Below are 3,030 nucleotides of genomic sequence, written 5' to 3'. Positions count from 1 at the left end.
GGAGATGGCAGCATTATGGAAGTAACTACTATTTCTCCATCTGGGGCACCTCCAGCCATTAATTTATAGGGTGAGGATATAATGATCCAGTATATTAAGTGTAGGTTATTTTTTTTTTTATTTATTGTCAACTCTGAAAGACCCCAATTAGGGGAGAAATCTTGGCTCCATTGAAGTCAATGGCAAAAGTCCCATTAACGTCAATGGGGCTAGGATTTCCCTCTATAGTCCCTATTGTACTAAGCATTATACCAACAACTACTGCAAAGTTTGTTCCTACTTCAGAGAGCTCAAAATCTAATACTGACACTTCATGAGGTGAAGCAAACATAAGATTCGTTTTAATTTTTAATGTTTAGAGGGAGACCATCTTGTTCCCTTGCAAATAATATGAATAGGTATCCTGAAGCACTGTGCTGCTTCTCTGCAGAGTGCAGCTGCCCAGATATTCCTGAGCCCCCACAGCCCTCCTTTAAGTAGCAAAAATGTTTAAATGCCTGGATTACGAAAGAAAAAGGATTCTTCGCAGAAAGCCATAGCAAGGGGAGAAGTCATTTGCAAAAGCAGAACCCCCTCTCAGCGTTTCAGTGCTGTTCTTTATGGTCGCTGGAGATCTCATACTAAGTAAACAAAAGATAGTAACATTCCAACCCAAACCACCATTAGGGAGGAAAAGACTAAAAGGACTCTTTGAAGACTATTTTCTCAAGGAGCCTCGTTAGCGCAGTAGGTAGCGCGTCAGTCTCATAATCTGAAGGTCGTGAGTTCGATCCTCACACGGGGCAGCCTGAGTTTTTTCCTTTCCTGGCTGTTACATTCGTTATGCAGCGAGTGCGATCAAGAGCTTTTGCACTGTCGGGAGGAAGGACATGAGACCAGCCATGCAGCGGCCCTAACGCCCTGCTTTCCAAGCAGCCAACAGGCCCTGCAGAGACTGTTGCAAAGGGGGGCGGGGGCGGCAGGATCCGGACACGGGAACCAGGAGGCGCTGGTGAAATCCAGTGCAGAGGGAGCCGGGTTTTCCGCACCCCAGAGCACCCTAATTACACCGAGAGAAGTTTATAGTGTAAACCAGGACTCAACAGTCAGGGGAGGAGGCAGACAGCTCCCGCCCCGCAACGCGGGTGGACAGAGCTAGCTGCTGGCTTGCAGGGTGAGCCGCAAAAGTGGGGCGATGCAACCAGCCAGGGCGCAGAGCAGTCGCGGGCCCCGGCTGCGGCTGGGGGCTGGCACCCTGGGGTGATACGGAAGTTCCCCTGAGTTCTGCACCCTGCTACAGAGGGGCAGAGCAGAGCTTGCAGAAGTCAGCAGGGGTGTTTGGCTCCTGGCCCTAGCGGCAGGGGGAAGCTCCAGGGGCACAGGCCCCCCAAGGCTGTCCTTGCTCAGGGCCACGCCTGTCCTTCCTTGCTGCTGCAGGGCTTATTACTCAGCGCCCGGGCTTATATTTATGATCAAATGTGGCAAGGAAACTTTCAAACGGAATCCGGTGGGCTTCCCTGTGACCCGAGTTACACCCCCACCACGTGAGAGGGTCCAGGTCCATAACAAGTTGCGGTGGGGGAGGTTTAGGTTGGATATTCGGAAAAACTTTTTCACTCGGAGGGTGGTGAAACACTGGAATGCGTTGCCTAGGGAGGTGGTAGAATCTCCTTCCTTAGAGGTTTTTAAAGTCAGGCTTGACAAAGCCCTGGCTGGGATGATTTAACTGGGAATTGGTCCTGCTTCGAGCAGGGGGTTGGACCAGATGACCTTCAGGGGTCCCTTCCAACCCTGATAGTCTATGATTCTAACAGCTGGGGCGGGCTCTCGCAGACACCGGGGGAGAGGCCGGGGCCAGCGGGGTCTGCGTTGGGCCGGGTCTCGCAGCCCCCGGGGGGAGAGGGGCCGGGGCCGGGTCTCGCAGCCCCCCGGGGGAGAGGCCGGGGCGGGCCGGGTCTCGCAGCCCCCGGGGGGAGAGGGGCCGGGGCCGGGTCTCGCAGCCCCCCGGGGGAGAGGCCGGGTCTGCGTTAGCCCTGGGCCGGGTCTCGCAGCCCCCGGGGGGAGAGGGGCCGGGGCCGGGTCTCGCAGCCCCCGGGGGAGAGGCCAGGGCGGGCCGGGTCTGCGTTAGCCCTGGGCCGGGTCTCGCAGCCCCCGGGGGGAGAGGGGCCGGGGCCGGGTCTCGCAGCCCCCCGGGGGAGAGGTCGGGGCGGGCCGGGTCTGCGTTGGGCCGGGTCTCGCAGAGCCCGGGGGGAGAGGGGCCGGGTCTCGCAGCCCCCCGGGGGAGAGGCCGGGGCGGGCCGGGTCTGCGTTGGGCCGGGTCTCGCAGCCCCCGGGGGGAGAGGGGCCGGGGCCGGGTCTCGCAGCCCCCCGGGGGAGAGGCCGGGTCTGCGTTAGCCCTGGGCCGGGTCTCGCAGCCCCCGGGGGAGAGGCCGGGGCGGGCCGGGTCTGCGTTAGCCCTGGGCCGGGTCTCGCAGCCCCCGGGGGGGAGAGGGGCCGGGTCCGGGTCTCGCAGCCCCCCGGGGGAGAGGTCGGGGCGGGCCGGGTCTGCGTTGGGCCGGGTCTCGCAGAGCCCGGGGGGAGAGGGGCTGGGGCCGGGTCTCGCAGCCCCCCGGGGGAGAGGCCGGGGCGGGCCGGGTCTGCGTTGGGCCGGGTCTCGCAGCCCCCGGGGGGAGAGGGGCCGGGGCCGGGTCTCGCAGCCCCCCGGGGGAGAGGCCGGGTCTGCGTTAGCCCTGGACCGGGTCTCGCAGCCCCCGGGGGGAGAGGGGCCGGGGCCGGGTCTCGCAGCCCCCGGGGGAGAGGCCGGGGCGGGCCGGGTCTGCGTTAGCCCTGGGCCGGGTCTCGCAGCCCCCGGGGGGAGAGGGGCCGGGGCCGGGTCTCGCAGCCCCCCGGGGGAGAGGCCGGGGCGGGCCGGGTCTGCGTTGGGCCGGGTCTCGCAGCCCCCCGGGGGGAGAGGCCGGGTCTGCGTTAGCCCTGGGCCGGGTCTCGCAGCCCCCGGGGGGGAGAGGGGCCGGGGCCGGGGCCGGGTCTCGCAGCCCCCGGGGGAGAGGCCGG

The 3,030-nt window shown here is 63.9% G+C and overlaps 1 non-coding gene across 1 annotated transcript; it reads left to right on the top strand.

The window, feature by feature from the left end:
* Window positions 1-712: 712 nt before the first annotated feature.
* On the top strand, window positions 713-785 carry TRNAM-CAU (transfer RNA methionine (anticodon CAU)). The gene has a single exon. It is a non-coding gene; the product is annotated as a tRNA-Met (tRNA).
* The last annotated feature ends 2,245 nt before the right edge of the window (window positions 786-3,030 follow it).

The sequence above is a fragment of the Lepidochelys kempii genome, chromosome 12, assembly GCF_965140285.1.
Source record: "Lepidochelys kempii isolate rLepKem1 chromosome 12, rLepKem1.hap1, whole genome shotgun sequence".
NCBI classification, from domain to species: Eukaryota; Metazoa; Chordata; order Testudines; family Cheloniidae; genus Lepidochelys; species Lepidochelys kempii.
This window is presented reverse-complemented; position numbering and strand designations above follow the sequence as displayed.